Below are 24,896 nucleotides of genomic sequence, written 5' to 3'. Positions count from 1 at the left end.
CAGAGGTAAATTAGCCAGAAGTATTATTCTAAAAGAGTTGCTGACTTGTCTGTAAACAGGCTGAAGGGAGCCCTGTATCTAATCCGGCCGCTAGACCCTGATTGCGCTGGTGGTGGTTCACAAGCCGACTCTTTGGGGCTGGATGGCGGCTCCGCGCGTCGGCGTGTCTAGCCTTGCGTTCCCACGCGGATGCGACACGTCGTGGTGTGTGCCGCGCCGGCCAGGCTTCGCAGCCCAAGCGTCGTCCTCGGCTCTGGGCACTCGCAGCCCCGCGGGCTTTGGTTTGGGGAAGTGGAAGGCGCACGCGGGTTAGCTAGAATGCTGCGGTCCACCCCAGCGTTGCTGCTGTAGCCGGGCTTCAGCGACGTGTTCAGCCGGTAGCTGGGCTGGTAAAAGCTTTTGTTGGACCTTCAGAAGTTGTTCGGCCCACGTAACGCGAGCTTTCCAGTGGCGATGCAGGTGAAGGGAGGAGGAGGAGGCGCTCGCGCTGTTTGAGAGGAGGTTTAGCGCGCGGAGGCAGTAACTCCGGGATTAGCCTCCGTGCCGGGAAGCCAGAGCGAGCCCGGGTTGCGATGCTGGTGCCTCCCGGGACCTGGGCTCAGCTCAGCTGCTCTTTTCACGTACGCGCCGTGCAGCCAGCAGCAAGTCGTGATAATGGCTTTTTCGTGATGTTTACTACTGCGCAGAGGTAGATATGAGCTGAGGACTCGGAGAATGATAAGACTGATAAACCTTTAGCAAACCTTCATACCGCCGCGCTATTTTCTCTTCATCGTCGTTCTCTTTCTCCTTTTCTAGTCGGACATCGACGCTGAAGGAACTAGGCTTCAGCAGCAAAACGGCAGAAAGCGCCCGCGCGGGTCCTCGCAAGGGCCGGCCGGCTGTCTCCCCGGCGGGTCTGCCGCCGCTGCGGCAGCTGGGGACCGGGTCTCAGGGTGCCCTGAGCAGTCGTATGGAGCTCGCTCGCGCGCTCGTTTGTTCTTGGGTCTCTTTTCTTTTGCCTCTTTCTATTCCGCTTAGGTTTTGTTTTCATTTTGTTTTACGTGTGGGCTGTCTGCACTCCACCTCTGTTCATAGCAGCAGTTAAAAAGGAAAAAAAGTAAATTAACGGGTTGGGTTGCAGTAAAACATTGGATATAATGTCTAGAAAAACATCTCCTCGGTTTTTTTTTTGTTTTATTTTTTTCTTTTTTGACTTGCTGTGAAAGCTCATGGATCCTTTTCCCTTATGTTATAGGGACACTGAATTAGCCCATATGTTGAACTGAGCCTATTCCAGTAAAATCCATCTGTGATGAAAGTTTAGACTTCTAAACTAATTCAGTCAGACTGCATTCACGTTTGTGGCGGGCAGTTTTATGTGTGTGTGTGTAGTCTGCGGACAACTGTTTAGAAAAGAGTACTTGCTATGATATCTAATTTAAAAGAATGTTTTAGAGTGAACACAGAAAGCAAATTTCAAATTCCAAATTGTCAAGTATTAGCAATGGAAATCCATTTTTGAAAGTTTTCTTTGGGCAGACAGCAAATTACCATGTAAGCAATAGATCATAGTGCTATTGTTTATTGATTATTGATAGAGCTCTATTGCATTTGCAAGGAGCTCAATAAGCACTAAGCAAACACAGAGCAAGTAATTAGCATGTGCAACTGCTAATGTTTGAGCAAGAAGAGGGATATTTGACAAATTATTCACAATCTAGGTAAGAGGGTTTCAGTTTATTTTTTATCATGATTTTTTTAGTCTGACCTCCTTTATAACACAGAAGATAGGACTTAGATTAATTAATTCTTAATTGAAGCAGAGCACAGCTTTTGGAAGGATGTCATGTCCTGCTTTCAAAATGAACATGATGGAGATTCCAGCATGAAAGGCAGCACAGGACTTGGTGGTTATTTGTCATCTCTTAGATCTGGGCCTTATTTCTAACCTGAATTTCTCTAGCTTTGGTGCTATATCTTTGTATCTCATTATATGTTTGTTACGTTGAAGAACCTATTTTAACAGTTTTTCCCTCCTGTAGGCATTCCATGCGTTTCACTCTGTTTTGCTGTCTCTTCATTTTGCAAATGGAGCAGATGCCAGCATGACTAAGATTATTTTTATATTCATTGGTAAAGCCATTTGATTAGGGAAGAATCTTTATAATAATTTGTAATTGCTTAATACATGCTACATTTTTATGTTTAAAAGTAAAAGAAATAAAGATATTAGAACTCATAAACAGAAGTCCAATGACAGAGGAAAAAGATGATATAAAGGCACAATTGTATCTAACCTATAGCAAGTATATAGGATGAAAGCACACAAAATAAGCAATTGACTGAATGGGGTCAAATACTTTTTGGAAGAAGAAAGAAGGTAGCATGAAATGCACTGGTTGAGGAACACACTAATCTGGAGTAAGACTTTCTGAAGTCGGTCACCCTTTTGCTTGCTTTCGTCTCCAAGGACAGTTTTCTGTCCCAGCTCCTTCCCCGTGAGCCCAAGAGAGGCGGCAGCGCCAGTCCGGGGCGGGCGGGTGTCCCGCGGCACTGGCACGGGCAGGTCCTCCTTGGGGCAGGGTCTCCCTAACCCCACTGGAGCCTCCCAGTAGCCATCCCGCGCGTCCCAGTTAGGAGCTGAGCTCTCTCTTGGTTGCGTCCAGAAGCTGATGGCCCGAACTTAGGTGGATAAAGACAGACAGTGAATGCCCCTGTTGCGTGACCACATGGTAATATATATGCCTATAGCCAGTTGCTAAGCTATATTAGCTTTCCAGTTGATTTATTAGGTGATTCTTTGTCATACCAAATTGTCTTTATGATGAATCCAAGCCTTTAGTTTTCACTTTGGATATGCGTAAGTGCAATTAACAACTTTCCCCCCCTTCCTCCCCCCAAAAGGATAGTGCATATTGTTTTAATTTAAAAAAAATTGCAATCTCTTTTCGATGAATTCAGTCTTTTGTAGGTCACCTCATCCTACATCTTTTCCACAAATTTGAAACTTACTAGTGGAGAAAAAGAGCTTTACTGTTGCTTTCTTATTTTTACACATGAGTATTAAGCTCAATTTGAAATCCAAACTTGGGAAGTTACATTAGGTTCTGAATTTTTTTTTCATTAATAAGTTTAATCTAACAATCTTTTTTCTAAGTTATGTTAGAAGAAAAAAATATGATGTTTTTTGTCTATTTTGTATTGAAATCAATTATTCTGATATTCACCTCCAGTGCAGCTGAAAGCTTTCACCCTTGTTTACACATTGTATACTGCCTTTAGGTGATTCCCATTTTCTTCCCTTAGATGGTGCTAATAGGGTACAAAAAGCACCACCAGATTACAGTGTTTTAGAAGGAACATGAGGTACAATAAGGGCTTGTTTGGATTCTCTGAGCAATTTGTCTTTCTTCCTCTCTGTGCTACCGTTCTGCCTTATTTGCTCTTATTCAAGCTCCAGAATGACACTATATAGAAGTAGCAAATTTGGTAAACAATTGCATCTGATGACTATGCTCAATTCTGGAAAAATAGAGAAGCAATTGTTGTCTGTCTCTGAGCTGCAAAATGAGCAGGCTTTTCCTTGGCTTGGTACTCCCAAAGGGAAGGCGTGCTGCTGGTATCGGAACTGTGGGAAAACGGACTTATTTTACTGGAATCCAGTGCTATTCCCTATTAATCAGGGGCCACTGCAAACAACCTTAGCATACAGTAACTATCCCTGTGAACACAAGCATAGAGGAATTTGCTCAGTAAAAAAATGAGGTAAAAGAGAATCTCTAGCTCTTTTCCCTCTCATTTATACATGCAAGCATTAAGGAGGGTGTTGACCATCTTGGGTAAACATGCATTTTTTTCCCGGACGTAATCATGAGCCTCTAGCAGGAGAAGAGCATTTGCTTTATGAAATTTCAAATTTGGGTGAAGGTCTGGGATGAAATTTTACCACTTGAGGAGTTGAGCCTTACTCAAGGGAATTTAAAATACAAGCCGTTTGTCCCGCTGTTTTGCATTTACAATTTAAAGCCCAGGTCTTTCAGAAGTGCATTCATGCCCTACAGACTGGCACCAACAGCATCAAGAGCATCAACTCTCTTACAGGCAATGAGAGTTTTTAGGGAGCCTGGGCGGCTGTGGATGGCTGCTCAGCACAGAAGCGACCCTGACTGCCCACCGTGGCCGACGAAGAGACACGGAGCTTTGGAGAGCCGAAGCACGCTGGGTCGAGCTCTCCGTGGCCCAGATAACTGCGTTATCCACGGGGGAAACCTGCACCATGTCCATCCGCGTTATGTTACATTACGCCTGGGGATTTGTCAGAATGTAATTAGCACTTCACTCTCGGGAACAGCATAATTAACTAAGTTTGCCTGAAATACAGGGAGGAGAGAGACTACCCTGTTTATCAAATCCAGTTAGTTTGATTTAAACCCTCTAGGTTAGTCCAGGAGTGGATCCGTTTCTTTCTTGACCCTCCTCTCATATTCATTATTGATTTTTCCTGAAGGATGTCAAGGCAATTACTGCATGCCACTTTATTTTAGCCTCTCCCGAAGAACCTTGGACGAAGCTTTAGGACACTGTGAAGTCGGGGAATGTTCACTCCAATCAGGCGCAGCCTACACTTGGTGTTGCCTTTGGAGATAAAAGATTAGAGCACAGTCCTGATCAGAGTGCCTCTGTGATTGCTAATGTGTGGCAGCTCCCACATTTCTATAGCCCAGCTGCCTCCCAGGGCTCACTTTGGCCTGTCAAAGTACATTTATATTGGTTTCCTGGAGTTTAGGCATCTTGTTCAGGGATGAATCCATTGTCTTCACCTTTTTCAATTGAAGAACCAATTTACAGTGCTTGGAGCAACTAGACCTAAAATCTAAACATCAAAGCTTTACTTTACCCTTCCATTACCTAATCTTAGCTTTTAGATGAAATCAGTGACATGGATGGTTTTATAGAAAGATGTAAAATTAAACTTTTCTCTGGTGAAAAGTTGTGACGTTCAAGCTTGGTAGGATTCATTTTTGCTACTTTCCCAGCTCAGGCCTCCTACTATAGCACAAGATTTGGCATATAATAATTACATGCAAAAACAAATTAAAAGAACTTTACTGGTTTTCAAAGATGAGCACGCAAGTTTTAAAAATGAGAGAATCGGGTGCTTGTGCAATATTAATTTCTCTCTCTTATGACGGGATTTTAATTAAGTGTATCATATTTTGACACTAGGCCCCAGTCTCATTCAGCACACAAGATGGACAGGGATCAGTTAATGAGCAGATGTTCAGTTTTATTTGTTTTTCCTCAACGTGTGGCCATGGGCCTTATTTGTCATGTTTCCCACATTCACGTCTGCAGAAAGTTTCTAATTTTTCTCTGGAATTTTTACGTGGTGTTTGTCATAGCATTAGGGAAAATCCCAGTCACATGTCTGGCAAGTGAACTCCTGAGGTCCTTGTTTGGTTTTTTGGACCGTAACATGTTTAATTCATATATGCTTGGAATTTTACCCAGTTTCTAATGTTGTCATTTATTTATCAACTCTTCCCTTAAAATCTTTTTTTAGAAATTTTATTAAATTTTTCTCCTTTTGTTCCTTAGTAGCACTATTATACGTTAATGTTCTTTGCATGATAAACCATATTTGCATGCTTTCGAGCTCTCATTTAACAGAACAGGCTGTCTGCTGCAAAGTTGTCTGTATGAAAACTTTGCCTTCAGGTCATAATTTGGGTGACGATGATGTTATAATTTAGCCGAAAAGGTTATTGTTATCCACTGTAAATACACTTAAGTTGCCGCTTTTGCATTTATTCAACCATTCAGAGAAGCTGTATTTTGCTGGGGTGTTGAACTTCACGGCTGCGTGTGTTGTAAGGCTCAGGGAGAGAAATCCCCCTTCCGCCTCTGAGGGGACGAGTGAAGCGACAGGGCTGGGAAGCCACGTCCCGGCCAAGGGATGGTGGACCCCAACGTTGTCTTTACACAGCATATTTCCTGTTGGGGCCCTTACTGACTGACGTTTTGGGCATAAATGAGCTGAGCTGTCTGTACTAGGTAATTATAAATGGGATTAGCATTGCCACTGGTTAGTGTTACTGGGTGCAACCTATTCTAAGTTTCCGTTTTAGTTTTATTCATTTTGCTTGGGAAAATACTGAGATCCAGCGAATGTTGCGGACATGGGGCAGGAAGGCTGTAGCTAGGAGTCAATAGCAAAACCGGTGGCATTTCCAGCTTTTGGGTGCTCAGCTTGCAACCTCAGTTCCTAACAGTGTTCTTCCTGACACTGCCCTGCTTTTGCATGGGTTATTGAGAGTCCCTTCCCATGTGAAAGAGGAACACACAAAATGAGCATCGACAGGGTGAAGTGGTTACGCTAAGCAAGATTGCTTCAAAAGGAAATTGTCCTAGTTTCAAGATCGGTGTCATAGCTCTTTTGAGTGAAACTTTGAACACACACACTGTTAATAATAGTTTCTTGTAATGGCGTTAATTCCTAATAGTGTTTGTGTAGAGACTAAATATAAATAATTTTAAGCATTTTCATTTGCTTACTTCACAAGGTTTAACAGCATTGTTGTTAAATTGTACAAGATGGCAATCCTCTTGTGAAACCCTTGTAATAACCAGTCAAGAAGAGCTATTTCTGCAAAGGCTCATTAGGGTATTTCTAAGTGCTCTGAACTATTTCCAAATTTTGCTTTCCACGTAAATTTTTTTTGCATTTGAAGCAACAGCTGCCACACTTAAAAGAACATTGTATGATGTGAGGCACAGTAATTTTTTTTTTTTTAAACAATACTTAAAAGCAGTGACTTGAGATACTTTCACGAACAAAAATGATTTTGTTCATTGTGATTTGTGAGGCCATACTAATTATGACTTGGTAATTCTTGGTCTCCTACCATCTCTGTGAGTCAAAAATTTTGACAGAAGTGTTTTTTCACTTGATAAGTGTCGCTTGAATTCTTTATTCATTACGCTATTCTTATTAGGATTCATTATTCTCCTGTGTAAAACATTTGTTGTCCAATAAAAATGCAGAAACAGTAATATATGCCCCTAGTGACCAGTCATACAACATCAGTAATGAATAGCAAATATTCATAGCTATCAATTGTTTACAACTAGCAGATTGAAAATTATTCATTGAAACTAATTGAGGAATATTTACAAACAACAAATAAATTCATAGTAATCAGGGTTGATTCACAAATGACTTGCCAACCCAAAAAGAGGTGAAGTTTGTCAAGAATACTATTCTGTGCAATTTGATTTACTGTCATGAGCTGTAAATATACCTTGAAACATGCCACTGGAGTGGATTCATGCATTCTGCATTGAGCATAATTATCTGCATCTCTGCTGGGGTAGAAAAGCATGAAATTCAGTGTAAACAACATGCAGCGTGCACTGTCCAGGGCTACAAAATGAAACCTGACCTTCCTTAATGTAGTGAGATAGGATGCATCAGGGTTTCTCAAGGTTTTGAATATTAAAAATAAAATCAAGGTCAGTCTCTAATTAAGTGCAAACTTGTGTGAATATAAATAATGCAATTTGCACATACAGTAGTGTGACCTACTTGGGAGTAGCAGGCACAGAAAGGTGTTTTCACGACTTCGATGCATCCCCCAGTGTGAGCTAGTCCCAGGGTGGTGTAGATCTTTTGAAGGTAGAGCAGCTTCAGATTTGCTTTAATTCTGCCAGGTCCGTGCCCATAGGAAAGCAGTGACAACACTTCTTCCTCGGACATACCTGCCATGCCAGATTTACTCCCTCTGGGGAGCGTAAGCTGGCTTCAGCCAGGTAGTTATGCTGTTTTTATCAGTATTCGATGCTGCCAGAAAAATGCAAGTTGCATGGTGACGAGAACAGAAGTCGGGCAACAGGTTTGACTGTCTCAGGCAAGAGGCAGATTCTCACCAAGTCCCTTCAAAAGCACCAGACCAAATCCAGGCAGTAGCACACTCCTTCTAGGTTTTCTTCAGTAAAGTAGGCTTTAAAAAAGAAAAAAAATCTACCTTATCTTCTTCTGTTGGTTCACAAAATCTCTTCAGATTCAGGACTCTAACAAACCTGTCCTATGGAAAGAATGAACTTGGAAAAGGCAAGACGCATTCAAACTCACAACTCTGGCTGCCTTCCCTAAAGGGGGCAGGTTAGCAGGAGGGATGAGGGCTCTGCACTCTCAAGTTCCTGTGTTTCCTCTTGAAACTTGCAGAGTTTTCATGTTATTGACGTGAATCAGGTGATTGCCCTTAACATTCTTTTGAAACCAGGGCAGCAAATGTCACAATAGTTTCAAGAAGGTAAAGCACCTGAACTGGAGAGCACTGCTTCAAGGAGCAACATTACCAGGTGAGCCAGAGATTGTAATAGTACAGAGCTCGCGTTCATTTTACATCAGCAAGGAAAGAGAAACCTCCCCACACCACAAAGTGCTGGTGCCTGATGGCAGTGTGTATGGCTGATTTGTCATAATCTCTGTTGTGCAAAGGTACCACTGAGAATAATCCTGTGGATCCAGCCACTGAAAGAAAAACATCAAACAAGCTTTCTCAAATCCCACAGTCCACCAGGACCTACCAGCTTGCAAGGGCAGCTTATGTGTGCTGAGCAATTCTGATGCTTTGGCCAAGCTCTCTAGTGTTCTGCCCCAGTTTTCAAGATCTTGGGCATCCTGAAATTTCTGGCCCTAAAGGGGATGCAGTATAGGATGCAATGCTGGTTTTCCTTTATAAAAAGGAAACTAGAAAGAAATGCTGGGAAACTAGATGAGAAAAGCAAATATGCTATGGTGCTGTGCTTTATGACAGAAAATATCAAAAGGGGAAGATATTGCAGGTAAGCAGCATCTTTAGCAGGGGCAGGCAAAGCTCTGAGGTTTGTGTTGTTACGCACTTTGCAAAAGCAGTAGCCACTGAAAGAGCTCTGGGCAGCAGGAGATGTTCGCAGATAAAAATGGCTAAAAGCCTTATTTAAAATCAGCCTTTCTCCCATTTGGATGATGGAGAGCAGCCAGTTTATGGTTATTCCATAGCTGACAGACTTGCATTTGTTACTCAAGACAGGTTTTACAAACACCCTTTTGTTGGCTAACGTGTAAATGTGAATTGCCAAAGACGAAGTAATAATGTAAAGGGACCATCAGCCAGGCAGGGCAGCTACACCTTCAGATGAAGAGACAGGACAGGGTCAAACAGACACGTTTTTAATTTGATGCTTTCCCAGTGAGAAAAATATCTTACCTGCTAACAGGGGGGAAAACGCACAGAAACAAGTGGAAGCAGCCACAGGGGGCCCCTGAAAGTAGCTATATAATGATTATTTGACAAGGCTTCTTGGATGCTAACAAACCCATTAAAAATAAGTTGGCAAAAGCGTTAGGATCCTGAACTGACTGAAAATGAAACAAGAGAAATGAGGAGGGATTAAAGTAAAGCTCAGAAATAAAGAACAACCACTGAGTGTGTCCACTGTGGGAGTCTGTCAAGCTGATGGGGAAGCTTTTGGTAATTAGCCAGAGTCGACCTCTTTCTTATATTCTGAGGAGCACTTTTGCATTGTACGTTCCTATCCTTAGAGACAATTCCTGTCCAAGGAACTTTAAACCTGAATTTACAAGGCAGAGAAGGGAAATGGTAGTATCACAGATTTATAAATGAGGAGCTGAGGCACAGAGAAGCGAAGAGGTGGTTTCAGAGACGTTCATTTTCCACCTAGACTCCAGTGGCAGTTGGGCTTCTCTGGAAATGCTGTCTCCCCCGGTTATTTGGCTGGCCAAAGCAGGGAGTCTGCGGAGAGGCTGGGGCAGCGTCCCGGGAGGCAGCCTTGCCCGCGAGATCTACAGTCTTCAGCCGTGCCTGCGCGCGCCCGTCCCGCTCCCCAAGGGCTGATCCCTGCGCAGGCTGCACGCGTGCCAGGTACTGGGCCAGGCTGGCGGAGCGTCTCTCGTGACCTATATTTTATAATTACCTTTCACGGGTTCTCTTTTAAGTATATGGGAAGGCATACGATGTACACAGCTCCTTCTTAGTCTAACTGATAGAAAAAGCAAGAATGACTTTTGGGGTGACTACAACAAAAATAATTGGAGACAGAGGTTGTTATATAATGAATATGCAGCTACGTGTTAAAAATAAATCCCTTTCAGTTACGTAACAGCCGTTATCAAAGGCTGCGTGAGCAGTTTTGAGTTCGGCTTGCCTTGCCAGCGCCAGCTGCCAGGCAGCAGCGAGCGAGGGCTGTGCCGGCCGGGGAGCTGGGGACGGCGGGGCCGTCGCCTCCACCGAGCCCGTCCCGCGGCGCCCGGCGAGCTGAAGGGCGGCCCAGTGTCCCCCCTGCCGGCAGGTCGGCGAGGTGGGGTGGCCGGGCCCGCTGGCCCCGACGGCAGCTCCCCGGACCGACTGCCGGGACGGGTCTGAATTATCGCTCCTCGCGGATCAGCAAGCTTCCGGCAGCCTGATAAGGGCCGCCCTGCTGCCAGGGCGGTCGCTGGAACCCGTGACCTCAGCAGCAATCAGGTGTGAACTTGTGCAGTTCAGTGATGTGTTTACAGGCAACTGTAGAGCTGCAAATATGAAGAGTTGTAACTACTGGGCAATTGCAGCTCTCACTGTAGCTTCCCTCCCCATGAAGGACGAGTCGTGTGTGTTTGAACATACTGGTAGGGCTTTGCAAGTGCTGCAGATAGAAGAAGGTATGACTCTGCACTTTGTTTTCTCCTGAAAATTTTCATGAGAATAAACAATTTTCATATGAGGAGAGAAGAAGAATTACTTGCTCAAGGAAAACCCCTTGTGATATACTGAAGAACAGCAGTTTCTAGCCTTAAGTGAGCTGAGAAGTCAATGATAACTTGCACCTTTCTTTCCTTAGTAAGAAAAATTTAAATCTTGAGGGCACTGTTACAAATGATTCACATTAAGTGGCATAACTCCAAGGTAAAAAAAAATCAGATTCTGGCTTCTTGTCTTTGCTTATTTCCTTTCTAGCTCCAAATCTTTTTTGATATGTTTTGAACATTGAATCTTGTGGAATATTTGCATCAGTTTTACTGAGACTGATAAAACAGAAGACCTAAACTACATATTGATACTGTACTTTGAATAGACATTGTGATAGCTTCTATGAAGCTATTGTGTGTCCACTTCTCAATTTGTTGTTGCTTGTTCTCTAGAAAAAGTCATTTGAAAGGAAAAAAAAATGTACAAAATAGACCAGCTGTTTTGCCAAGAATGTGTCAAGGCCTTGAGTAAGGCTCGACAAGGCTCTGATATAAGTTGATTCTGTTTTTAGAGGGGAGTTGGACCAGATAACCCCCACAGGTCCCTTCCAACATAAACTATTCCATGATTCTATGATTAACTGTAATTTTGTTCCCAAGACCCACAATGCTGAAATATTGCAGTTTTTTCTTCAAAATTTATGACTCAGGGAAAAAAGGCTTTTCATCTTAGCTATTGTCATGTTTCTCACATGACTAACCACAAAAGAAAAATGGGCCGTTGCATCTGATTTGTTACTTCATTCTATATTGAAGGGTTGTTTTGTAGGAAACCAGAAGGAGTTCTGTAATTAAAAGAGAAGCAGAGTATTTTCGAGGCTATCAATCCAGCCGGAGACCTAATTCAAGAGTTTGCACACAGCGTGGTTGGCAGTCCCGTGTGCCGCAGCCAGGGATGGGCACTGCCACCCATAAGGATGGCTTTGCCTGTTATTGCCACAGAGCCACGGGATCAGAGGGCGACCTGCAAAGGCACTTCCTAGAGCAAACTCAAAGTCTTGCAAAGAATGATCTTCCTGGGCAACAAGGAAGCTTTGCTGGCAGTATTAATCACTCATGCTCTGCGAGCTCTTGCGTGTGCCTTTGCAGGAATAGCTTTCATCGGTAGCAGTCCCTGAAACAAACCAAGCTCCCTTTGGAGGACGGGAATGAAAGACCAGTGTTTAAAGTGTCAAGCAGACACAGAAGGAAATAGGTACATCTTAGTGATGCTTATCAGTCCAACCAAAGTACTGAGGAGGAGCTGAGATTTATACCCACTCCTTCATGAGATGGCAAATACGTGAATAACAGTCAGAGAAGCAGGTAGATATAGGGCCAAATTCAGCTCCAAGTTCTGGCCAGGTAGCCCCAGTGAAGTGCAGCGGAGCTGAACAGCATAAGAGATGGTGAAATTTGATATTTGGTCTCCAGATGCTCATTCCCTGACAGAAAATGTTCTCTGTAGCAATTTTCCCATTAGAAAGGTAAAATAAAATGGTAGCAAAGGGGAACACTGTGGCTTATTAGAAAGAGCGTTGCACTAAGGATCAGAATAGCAAATTCTAGTTCTTGTTCTGTCTCTAATTTCCTTTACCACCTTGGGATTCCCTGCGCCATTTCTCTATACCTAATTTTCGAAATGGAAGATGGGTAATTATCCATCAATATCAAAATGTGTTATGTGCTGAGGGGCTTAATAAACTCCTTTATAGACCAACCTTGCCTCATTTTTTTGAGGCCTTTCTCATGTGTGTACACGCAAATTCTCTGTTTTTATAGATCTTCTAGTTTAATAAAAGCAGAACTTCCTTCTAATTGAAGTGACATTAAAGTTAAGGATTCATTTCACAGCAGCGTTAGCTTTGTCGTATTCACGTGGTCAGGAAGCTGGTGCTGCTTACAGAAGCTGGTATTTAGTGGGGACAGGTGAGTGGGGGACTGTGATTCCCCCAGTCATATAATAATAGGAGATAATAGGAGATTTTCAATCTCAATAATAGGAGATTTTTTCTAGGAGACAGTGGTACACTTGTTTGTATCTCAAGTTATGTAACCATTAAATCTCTCTCCTTGTCTCTCTCTCGTCATACTCCCTCCAGAAATCTGTTATTGAAAGGAAGGAAAAGGGAAAATGTTTTTAAATGGGCAAATTGAGAAATTCACAGTGTTGCAAATAGTCTGTGAGCAGAATAGAGTCGCCTAGGGCTCTTTTATGATTCTCACATGGGGCTGTAAATCAATTTAGAATCATAGAAGTAAGGCATAAACTAGAAAACTGTGTGTGTGTGTGTCAGCTGTGTACTGTACAGATGGCTGATGTTGTATATAGTGTTTATTGCAAATTCTGTTGTGACCCATTTTCTAATGTAACTTGGTTAATTTTTCTTGCGACACACACACAAAAAAAAGTCCAGTGTCTGCTGCCATTTATAAAGTGTCATTCCATGGTTGTTTTGAGCATTGAATGCGTTACTGAGTTACCTCCAAGCAGAACTACATTTAATCAAAAACAATTTAAAACCAGAACAACTTTTTTCCTTAATAAAAAACATGTAATTTCAAGAACTTCTGGTATTTCTCCTACACAAATAACTATAAAGTACTGAGGCTTATACCTTTGTTCCTCCAACAGACCAGATTATGCATTGAGACTGATTTTTCAAGGCATTTTTAGATGAAAATGGGACTTCTGACCCCTGTGTTTTGGGAAGCATTTGGGCTGCTGGGGAGTTAAGCATCCAAAGAGACCTTGGTATCCTAGAGAGTCTTCTTTTCTTTCTTACCCTTTTCTGCCTGAATCAGAAAACCAGGAGTAATTGTCATGTTTAATCTAAACCCCCTAAATTTAGACCAGAATATTGTTTGTACGAGTAGCTTCCACTAAGAAGCCAACTTCAGAGTGATCTTCCCCGAAACAGGTCTGAGGAACAACATCCTTAGGCACAGTGGGAGCATGGATCTAGTTGCTCCCTTCCCCTTTGCTTTCTTCCTGCGGAGCAGTTCATGGTATGGGTAAACCAGACAGTTTCACGAATATGTATCTGTCATATTCAGTATATAAGCAAACTGTGGACCGGTTCAGGTCCACAATAGCAAAGGGAAAGGGCAGCAGTGGAAAAACACCAGAATCTGGAATTGTGAAATGCCGGAAGTAATTTGTTGCATTTTGAACAGTTTTAAGATATCTCAGTGTAACAGGTATATGTCTCGTCTGCCCATGGCCACCAAAGCTAAGAGCACATCTGGTAGCTCTGGATGAGGAGGATCCATTGATGTTGCAAGGTAGGGTTTCCTCAGTGTAGAATTTTGACAAAATCAGGAATCCTGAAACACAATTGAACTGAAATAGGGGCCATAATAGTATATAGTAATTAATACCTCAGGGAGTTTCTCCTCACAAGGCTGGGGAGAAGGACCAAAACTGCAGTCTGTGCAATAGGGGGCCATCCACAGTGACCTCTCTGGGAGGAGCAGGCAGCAGCTCTTCCCATTTTGAAGGCAGTGGAGCATCGGCCCAGCCCTGATGTCCCAGGGTCCCAGGAAGGACTAAGGCTCCTCTTACAGGAAGGGAATCATTTGTTACAGCGATGGGCATTCGTGAGGGGAGGGAATTCGTAGACTGCCCGTTGCTGTGGCCGCCTTCTGCTGGTACTGACCACAGTCGTGTGAGCGCGGACATAGGGGCCTGCATTAATCATGCTTTGCGCTGAAAGCTTAATTTAATGGGCTTTGAGCAAAATATTTCAAACAGCTCTGTGTGTTTCTCTATCTTAGGAGAAAGTTGGAGTGCACCTTTTCCCCTCCTGGAGAGCGCTTTCTCTTTTCCAGCTGTCAGAGCACAAGGGTCGTTTGAGTATTCTTGTCAAGTTTTCCAGATGCTTGTTTTGAATTGATGGGTTTGAACAGGAACAATTTGTTACGCTGGCACTTCCCCCTCCAACTGTACAAAGAGTCAGCCCTTTGCAGATACATTATCATCTCTTTCCCTGAAAAAGCTGCTTTTGTTAAGATAGATTGAATGGGTTGGGAGATTTCAGGTCTGAGCCAAAGGTCAAAACTGACTGATAGCTGCAAACGGGAATGGGGATACGCAGACTGTTGCCGGGGTGGTAGATATTTCTTGCATGCATACGTGTGCAGATAAGGCTAGATAGATTATTCAGTACTTTCTCTGATGTATATTTCTTTCTCTTTTTTGGAAATATTTTTTCATTACTGGAAGGAAGCTTTAATATCAAAGTGTAAGCAATACAGTGAAGCATAAAAGCCTTTGTTCAAGTCTCCTATTATTTTTACTTAAAACTTGTGAAAATCCTGGCCTGTAAATGCAAGCTGTAAATGTTTCGTGCATATGCTTTTGTTCTGCATCTTACCTAGTATGGATATACTTATGGAGTTTAAATGTGCCGTTCCCAGAGAAGAGAGGCAAATGAAGTGTCCGCTCCATGGTTTGTCCTGGCCCTGCTCGTGGTGGGGAAGGCATGGCTGCAGCAGCTGGAGAAGAGGGAGTGGGAAGTGAGGGGGTCTCTGTTGATCTTGGCAGGTTGAGTGGTTTTCCACATGGGGAGAAAAACATAGTATAGAAGTCTGTGTATAGATGTAAAAACATATATACTTCAGTTGTATCAGAGTTACTGTTTATATCAAAAGCAAATAAACAGGAAAAAGAAATTAGGCCTCATTTGGAAGAGTTGTACCAGGTACATGATCTGTGTCTGAACCAAACCTCCATGCAGACTCATATGAGCAATACACTCACTAGCTGAGAAGTAGCCTGCAAAGCCCTGCTGAGAACCCTGGTGTCAGATTTGTTGGGTGATTATACAGATAATTAAAAGATTAGATGATGTTTCAAGTGATTATCAGGTCCGCTATAGAGCAAGAAGTTTCTTAGCAGCTGAGGGTAAAGTGAATATGTATATGGCATTTCCATCCTGCTTCACCTTTGTATGACCAGAGATTTATGACTGATGTCAAGTACATTCAAGTGGAAACAATTTTACAGGCATAACAGTAGAATAAAAACTTGAAAATGAATCTTATGCTTGTATTCCAAAAATTGTTACAGGTCACATCGCTTTAGGTGGAGTCAGAGCCTCTGTCACTCAAAGGAGTGACAAATTCAATTGCATCTATATCTTCATAGGCTCACGCTTGCTGACTACCAGTATTAAATATGGTTTTGATCTGCTCCTGGCATTTCATCGGTTTGTGCTGTTTTCCATGTGGGGACAGCGTGTTGTGTATTTACAAATAAATAGATAAGGGTAGAAGGGTCAAAATGGATTGTCCAGCAGTTTTGAATTCACTGGATTAACTCTTCAGAGAGATAGCAAAGCTTTAGTACAAAGGAGGTGCACCAGTGCTTAAGCTGTTTGGTTTAGTTCCCTTTTTTGTAAAGCCCCACTACCACTAATACACTGTAAAACCCACCATGGTGAGCTGCGCAAGACCTGCAGTAAGACAAGAGGTCAGCCCCTGAACAGTAACCGTAAGGTAGTATTGCAGGAGCATGCACGGCTGAACCAAAAGTGTCCAGAGTAACTATGAGGCAACCTCAGTGTTTTATTTTGTTTCTATCTTTCTACCGATTGTGGTGACCTTACATTAGATGTTATTTGCACGTGTCCATCAGAAAACATCATCTGAAGGTTAAATTAGTGCCAAGATTAGCTGACCTGGTTTCAGTCCAGTGTTTTCTGAGACATCTCAAATTGCCTGCACAGAATTTGAACAAGGAGCTAGTGAACACAGTTCCTAGAGCATTTCAGAAAGGAGTACGTACCTGGTCATGCTTCCTCTGTATCAGAACTTGTCCAGTCCAGTGCTACCTTAACACTTAACACTTGTCCATGTTGTTAATCACATCTGCTTTGCTTTGCGGTCTGGTCTTATAGTAACTAATTTTTGAGTTGCGTTTGAAAGGAGGAAGCTGCCCTCTCAGGCTTGGGAATGCTGCGGACCTGAGAAGGATTGCTTTTCCAAACAGTCCTGACCGAACGGGCTTAACCTCGCCACGAGAATGTGACAGCCCTCTAATTCTGCTGCTTGTAATGAGCTGGCTCAGTGACAGCTGCTCGATTGGGCAGATACACTAAAAACGGAAAGTAACTTTCCTTAGGTCACGGTGACGTAGTTAAAAATGATCCCACTAAAGAAGGTTGTAAAAGTGGCCTGAGAAGCGATAACATTAGTGCTTCTAGGCTACTGCACAGCCTCATTTATACCTGTAATGATTCTTGTGTTTTCTAAACCTGTATGCAATTAATATTTCTTAACAGATATGGGAGTGTTCATTGGACATTTGTTCAGCAAATGAAATATTTTTAATAGCCATGATATAAAACTTTAAGCAAATGAGTTTCTGTGATAATATTCTCTTCATCAAAGTAGATATTCTCAAATGGTGCACATTACATTTTTGACTGCAGATATCACCTTTAATGTATGCTTCGGTGGCTGCTGGGGGCTGAAAAAAATCATTACTAATTGATATGCCTTAATGGCCTGAGAGCTTTCAGAGTTGGATGAGCCCAAGAGAAATGCTGAGAGGTAGATATTTGATTCTAATTATGCCTGAGTAGGTACAAGCAAAAAGTAGAACCATCATGACAGCTATATCATTGTCAAATTGCTATACCTCAGGTTTTCTACTAATTTGACACTATTACAAAACACTGCTTCAATGAACCCATGAAAGGCAAAGTTAGATAAAGGATAGAAGCACAGAAAAGGAAGTCTGTGCTGGTATCTGTGTTTGCTAAGACAGTCACTGGAGAAAAAAGGGGTCTGGGATTTGTAAATGATCTGCTAATTAACTTACAGTATCGTTTTATTCCATCCCATGTCTTGAATATCTAAATGTTTTTAAGAATATTGCAGTTATGAAATTTTCATTTAAAGACAATCGTGTAGCATCTCTGCAATGGGTGTGTTTATTCCTCCGTATCGACATATCTCACCGTTGTCACCTAAAGCTGGGCTCATGGTGCCTTGCACAGAATATGAGAGAATGCAAACATTTAAGATATTTCTGGTTATTTTTTAAGTTTTAATTACATGAAATGGATTGTTCCCCAGTAAAAAAGGAAAAAAAAATGCTGTGTTATTTTTTGCCTAAACCAGATACCTAGTTTTCACATTTTTCTACTGATGAGTTTCCAATACAGTTATCAAAGGCAGGTTCTGCTTTTTGCCCCTTACTGAGAGGGGAACAAGACTGGTGTTTTGAATGGGAACTGGGTTTTAGCTGGGAGTGTGTTTTAGCATCAGGGTTCAGGACCTGTTACTTTCATCTTATTTTTTCCATCTTCGGAACATCTTTGACTATCCTTAAAGGAAAAAAGTACCATTTCTAGTAGACACATGCCACTGTTTGTGAGAGAACCAGAAGGATCAGTATGTAACACTCTTCCCAGCTTATATTTATTATTTTACAATGTATTTGTATTTTTTTCAGCAATGAGCAGTGCTTTTCCTTATGACTCTCTTTTGATGGCTTGGAGAATTGCATTCTTAAAGGAGTAATTTTTAACAAATGTCAAATCTGGACAAATCCAGACTGAAGGAAGCTGGCTTGAGGGAGTGAGACAGAAATGGACACTGAGAACAGCATCATGAGCCCTCTGGAGGATTATCTGAACACGGGACAAGAAAAATGGAGATTATTTTTGTCTGGATCTAGTAATACTCATGCTACCTAAATCCAGAGGTTTATGTAACTATCTAAACCCAGATTAATTGTATTTAGAAATCCTCATGAAAAACAATGTCTGTTTTGCACCTCTCTGATAAGAACAGAGATTTTATCTTATGAAACATATAGTTGAGGGATACAGTCAATAGGTTAGTTTTGTAAATGTAAATTTGATTTATGCACACCCACAAGAAAGCTCAGAAGGCCAAATTCCTCATACATTTAGGAAGCCACACTAAGAGAAACTGTGAAATTTGAAATTTGCCTTGAAACTGAGGAGGTTGCAACTTATGCAGGAACTGCCGTTTTCCCCAGCCCATTGAGAAAAAGGAGATTTTTGGAACTTTAGCGTGTTTCCCTTTGCCTTGCCTTGGATGTGTATGTATTGCAAAAGAATAGGAAGCTGCCACTAAAAGTGACTTTATGGGTTGTTGCAATGAAATCGTGCACCTCAAAAGGGGAAAAAAACAAGCAGCTAGAGATTGCTGGTGGACCTCATACCTGTGTGCTTAGGGAGCAAGAAAAATTGAGCACTTGGGTGGGCTGACACTGTCCTGGTGTTTTGTCGTGCCAGAAAGCTCCATTTACAAGGAGGGTATCACACAATGAGCATCTGGACTTGTATGCCTTAAAAAGCTTCTGCAAGGGATCCAAAATTGGGTACATGAAAGTTTAATGCGGTGATAGCTGTGGATTTTTAAAGCACTCCATACATTTTTGCAACAAACTTAATGCTTTCCTGTTAAATTCCATATAATAGATGAGCAAAATATGTATTTCTGTTAAATTAATGATCTAATGGTGATGGATCACAAATGTATCAGCTTCTTTGTGGAGGAAGATCAGACAAGAAGATCAGGCAATATTCCCCACAGGGTAGCATACTCTATTAGCGTATGCTTTGTGATGAGGAATTGAAATAAATTATGCAAAAAGATGTGTGCTAGTAGAAGCGTTTTAAGTCTGCCAGTACAAACCAGACTGCTAAATAAACAAGCCATAGTGCTGCTTGGACACGCTGGTGCAGAACGGCATACCTAGCACATCCTCCTTGGCACGCTTGGCCATGTTGTCCCCTGCCCCTGGTATTTCTGCTTGCTGCCGGCACCTCTGGGTCTCTCCTTCCCGAGAGGAAGGTAGTTTGGACGTGAGATTTGCCTGTGGTGCATGCTACTTTTCTTCTAATCCTCTCCTTTTTCTCATTCCTCGTTTGCCCTCCTTCAGCGTCCTTACGCCGCTTCCTCCGTGCTGCTGCTTCTGCTGCGCTCCCACCTCTACCCTCTGAGCCGAACTGCTGGAAAGGATCGTTTTCTTAGGCGAGAAATGAGTGGGAATAGGGTTCTCTGCTGTTGTGTAGCATCTCCGCTCCTGAAAAGCTGATGTTAAGTGGATGTTGTTTGATTTAATGCTGTTTACACTTGTTCTGGACAGGTGCAAATATAGACAAAAATTGTATGAATATGCAAAGTCAGGGTCACTGCCTTTTGGTTAAGATACTTTGCTGTGATTTTTAATATTTTGGTGTGGATTTACTGGTATCTTGTCCGGTTTCTGGCATTTATTAACTTGCTTGTGCTCACTAAATCCAATTTATAGCTTTTTGCATGACCAGAACGTAGTAGTAAATCTAACACATTAAATCCGTGAGCTGGATTCTGTTCTTTATTAAACCCAACAAATCTGGATTAATTCTGGTCTTTGAAGGTGTTTCTGTTAAACATAAGACTAGTTGGCCCGGCATCTAAAAAATATCTTTTGTTTGTTTGAACAGAGCCCTTTAAACCTTTCTCTGCCAAAGCCCAGCTACAGTGTCTTTTCTCAGAATATGTATATTTTTTCTCCTTTTTTAGGATGGATATTTATACAAAATGTTTTTGCCAAAGTCTTTCAGAAACTCCTTTTTATATGGTTATGGGTCTGTAAATTGTCCGGGTGGATTAGAAAGAGGTGGAAAACTCAATTTTTGTAGCACCACATTGATATGTGGCCATCCCTAGATTTTTCATACGATGTATTCGTTTTCTTTTCTTTCCAAGGACAGTCTAGCTTGAGGTATTACCCGTAGACCAAAAAAAAAAAAAAAAGAAAAAGACATTTGATTAAGAGTTGTGGAAAGAAGTTTGTGCTCGATTGTGTGGGTGGAGGTGTTTGAAGTGCTAATTTTTTTTTCCAGGATGCTGGTGTGACAGAGAAGGTGTCAAGTTTTGATAACTGGCAACTGCAAAGCCAACGTGCATTCCAGTCTGTGTTTTGGTTGATTGTAACATTCTTACTGTCAGCCTAGATTCTTGTCTGTCTTTCTTCATTCTGGCGTGCAGACAGCTTGCCAACAACTTACGTTATGCGCTCGCTTGGGAGGGTGTCAATTTTTGTTAAGATAGCTGCAGAGCGTGACTGTAACATGCTGATTTTGCTCTTTAAATACCCACTACAAAATTAATTTCTTTATTTGAGGCTATTTTTCAGTTGCAGTTTATTTTTGTAATGTAGGGAGAAACAAAGCCTGTTTTGCATGACTTGAAAAGTGCTTTGTATTTGTCAAATGTTGCTCTGTCACATATTCGCTCTGTCAAATGTTATGTGTGTATATCTATTCTGTTTACAACAATCTTCTAAATCACTTTTCAAAGTTCAACCCATGTTGATCTTGCTTCCCAAAATATTTGCTAAATGAAACATACTGTTTATAGAGAGTAGCTCTAGAACATGTGGATTCAGTTTACTTTAGGAAATTCTGGGTTTTGTTGCCTTCAGGAAATTTAGAGTATAAAGCTCCTGAAGACTGGATGTGAATCAGCTGTTCCTAGTCACTGTCAATATCGGTAGGACATGTTGAAAAAGCAGTTACTGAAAGGTGGATTTGTGTGATCTTTACTAACAAACTATATGTAGAAAACAGTTCCCAATATTTAGTAAGCTAGATGATATTGCAGTTATAGATACAGAGGTGAGCTCAAAGGGATTGCAAGGTCTGCCTTGCAGGACTGTTTCTAAGGGAGCTGGAGTGAGCCAGTCGTAGAAATGTCTTGCAGACCATCTTGAAAAGATTGTTACCCCTAATCTAACGTGCTGTGGATGACTGTGTTGTATGGCGGAGAAGAAAAATGCAAACTAGAACCATGGGAAGAGCCTTTGGGGAATCTTAAGAATCTGTCTTATAGTCTACCAGTCGTTTGTTTTCGTGTTTTGAGTTGTGTTGCTTGACTGTCTGGAAAACTAAATTGTGCCTGACGTTCCAGGGGCGTGCATTCAGCTAGCTTTAGGTAGCTAACCTCTTCCCAGGTCCAAGGAGGAACGGGGGCGGAGGAGCGTGCTAGTCCCTTTTAACGTGAACTCTTACAAGGCATACATGAATAGGTGTTGGCTGTTGGGCAATATGCTAACTTCTCTCAGGACACCAAAGAAATTCAACTATAGCAACAAATAAAGTTCCCTTGCCGAGGTGCAGTCTCCTTCAATAGAAGAGTAACTGCTAAACTGGGAGTTATTCATGAGAACATAGGAAGCACAGGAATTGTGCTGTCGTCAAGGATAGTATGAGAAGCAGAAGCCCCTGATCGGATCAGTTAACGCACTGTTTTCCTGGTTAGAAGCACATTAGTTACTGCATGGGCTGGGATATAAAATCCATGTCAAATATTGACATTGAAAAATTGCACAAGTAATATATGTATTGGCTTGTGGAGAGCAGCTAGTAGATTGAGGTCGCTGGTGGGATTAGCCAGGTGAAATCCTGGTGGGCAGATCTTGGCAAGTGGTGGCCAACCTTCTCCAGACCATTGTGGGCTGGCCAGTATCTCTGCCTAATGCACACTTAACCTATGGACCTAATGCAGACATGTCCGTGCATTGCTCATCTGCTGGGTGAGCTGCTTTCTCTCTCTCTTTCCTATAAAATAGAGGTAATAATAATAGGTAACTAAATATACATATGTACACTAATGGGTAAATAAAGTGCTCTGAGCCATACAGATAGAAAGAACTATTCTAGTGAATTTTCTAAGGTTTTCAACAGAGGATGTTGAAACTATATTGTTGTGTGAATTTTCCTGCTATTACATTTTTCGTAACTGGCTATTAAAGCCTACATAAAGATGTTTATCTCTGCATACAGCAAATATATGTAACAAGTCACAAATGTCATCACCCACTTTCTTGCTTTAATGTACTTATATTCTGGACATGTCTGCAGAGTGCCCGCTAATTAGGGCAGAAAATGTTAAATTGATTATCATCATTATAGGTGAAGATGTCTTCTGTCAGCTGCAGAAAAGATTAACTCCTTTTTAACAAATTTATTAAGGTTCTGCACAATTTCTTGTGCTATTTACTTAATTATACATCACAATTAGGTAATTGCATGTTGTAACGATGTGATTATGTGTATTTGCTCAAAATGTACAATTAGATGCAATTACACTCTAAGAAAATGGAAAAAAATTAAGGGCTAAGTTAGTTAATTCACAAAATTTGGAGCACATTAGCTCTGAAACATTTGCTCCAGCTTGCCAAACAGGGTGCACAGAGATGCAGATGGCTCTGAGTCAAGGTGCTCCTCTCTGACATGAATTGACATGAAAATGTCTTGGCAAAAAAGTACCATTTACAAATATATTCTGGAGGCCATGATTTGATTGTTTCATTATCTGTGTGTGAAATTTTAGGTACAATTTGAACAAGTCTTATCTTGCCCATAAAGAAGAAAATATCACAATGTGCTCATGGTGTTGGTAACATCACGCAGAGTCAAGCTTGCAGTAATCAGGTGATTGCTTTTAAACCATGTTAGATTTTTCTTTGCTTTGTTTTTCTTACGTTACCCTAACGTCCAACTGAGCCACATTTTCCACAGATCTGTGCAGTCATGAGGAGTAGAAATGCATTTCCTTGTTTTGTATGCTGAAGCCTGAGATTCCCCACATGCCTTCAGCTACTGGACATTTGAGAAAAATGTCCACTATTACATGACTTGCACTAAAGTTGCAAAGACTTGCACTAAAGATTTGGCTACTCTGTAGTTGTGTTGATAAATCATGTAAGTGAAACTTGTTTTTTTTTTTTCCTTTATATAATCACTTGTAGTCCCATTCAGTTTTCTTACTGCATTTTTCTCACTTTGTGACAGCAGCTCTGAGGACAGAAGACCTCTTCTTCAGCTGTGGGATAAATAAAATGGTATTCATGTCATTCTGCCTCAGCCTGCCACTTTTCTAACCGCTCTCTTTTCACCAATATGCTTTAACCTGGCCACAGAAGGACCCACTAGAGAGGCTGGATGATAGCTATTCAAACCTTGCTTTTCCTGCAAGTGTACCATTGGTGCAGTGAAATGTAGGGAGGCCTAGTGCTTTTATACACAGCATGTGATCTTAACCATAGAAGAAGTGCAGGAGGAGGAGTTGTTTTTTAAATGCTCAGCTGTAACTTTGCATCCACCTCCTGGTTCTTCTGTGGGTCACCCACGTACAGAGTTTGCAGCATGAACCTCTCTGGGAGAAATCTAAAGCATATCTTCGTGCTGTGCTTGCTATAATTAGATAGAGACAAGAAATGCAAAGTTCAGCCACAGACTTTGTTTGCTTTCTCCTGTAAATCTGTCTTCTTCCACAAATCCAGGTACTTTCACTCATCTTAGCTTTTATTTCATACTGAGGAAATGTAAAACAAGAAAACAGCAAATAGTAGATGATGGTGATAACTTATATTTTGTAAAATGGCTGCTGAACCCTGTATCCAGGGGACATGCTTGGAAATGTAAAGATAGTATAAACAGAGTGAAGGCATTATTACTTTATGGTTGCATGCAGCACCCATTCAAATTTCCAAAGATTTCATGGAGAGTTTGGGTGCATCTTGGTAGATAGACTATGATCTCTTTAAGCCATATCCTACTGTCCTCAGACTTTTCTCAGATTTCCTTCAAGGCCAGGAGTTTCCACTGATTGCAATTATTTTTTCCAGTCACCTTAATATTTTGGTAGCTTACACTTTGGTGTCCCAAGGGGTCCACCTTGAATCTCTGGCATTATTTGAAAGTTATAGTCACTTATTTAACCTCAACTCTTAAGGAAAGAAACACTATGAAAGTGCATTTGTAGTACTAAAACTTCATGATGGCTGGTTTGCCACTAGATAAGGTAGGAGATCTAATATCTAAAAGACCGCAGCTCTGCTTGGGCTCCTGTTGCTAGACCCAGGCCATGCTTTTATGAGCTCTTTGAGCAGGGAGACTCTGCTTCAACTTTTGTCTCTGTCTGTGGGCTCTCTGGCATGTGTCTGAGACCTGGCGTGGAAGCGAGTCCCCGTCTCCCACGGGGCCCTGGGCAACGTGCTGGCTTTCCATCGTACCTGGCATCCTGTATCTAGCCCCTTCCCCCTGCCATCTGCCCGCAGGCCAGGCACGCTGGTTCGGGGTCGTCTTCATTCAGCTCCGGATGAAAGCTACAT

The sequence above is a fragment of the Apteryx mantelli genome, chromosome 13, assembly GCF_036417845.1.
Source record: "Apteryx mantelli isolate bAptMan1 chromosome 13, bAptMan1.hap1, whole genome shotgun sequence".
In the NCBI taxonomy this organism is placed as follows: Eukaryota; Metazoa; Chordata; class Aves; order Apterygiformes; family Apterygidae; genus Apteryx; species Apteryx mantelli.
Note: the sequence above shows the minus strand (reverse complement) of the source record.